The following is a 201-nucleotide window of genomic DNA, read 5'->3' on the forward strand; positions in this document are numbered from 1 at the left end:
AGCTCCGTCCGGGCCGCACGCAGCGACGCGGGTTCAACTCGGGCACGCCTCCGAAACAGGAAGGAGACAAAAATAGAAAATAAAACGCCGCCGAGTTCTTCTCCGGCGACGGCGGCGGCGGTGGGAAAACCCTAGGGTTGGGAGCCCCTGCGTGATCCCAGCGTACGCCGATCCCCCGCCACCGCCGTCTTCTGCGCCGCC

Source organism: Triticum dicoccoides, chromosome 4B (assembly GCF_002162155.2).
Source record: "Triticum dicoccoides isolate Atlit2015 ecotype Zavitan chromosome 4B, WEW_v2.0, whole genome shotgun sequence".
NCBI classification, from domain to species: Eukaryota; Viridiplantae; Streptophyta; class Magnoliopsida; order Poales; family Poaceae; genus Triticum; species Triticum dicoccoides.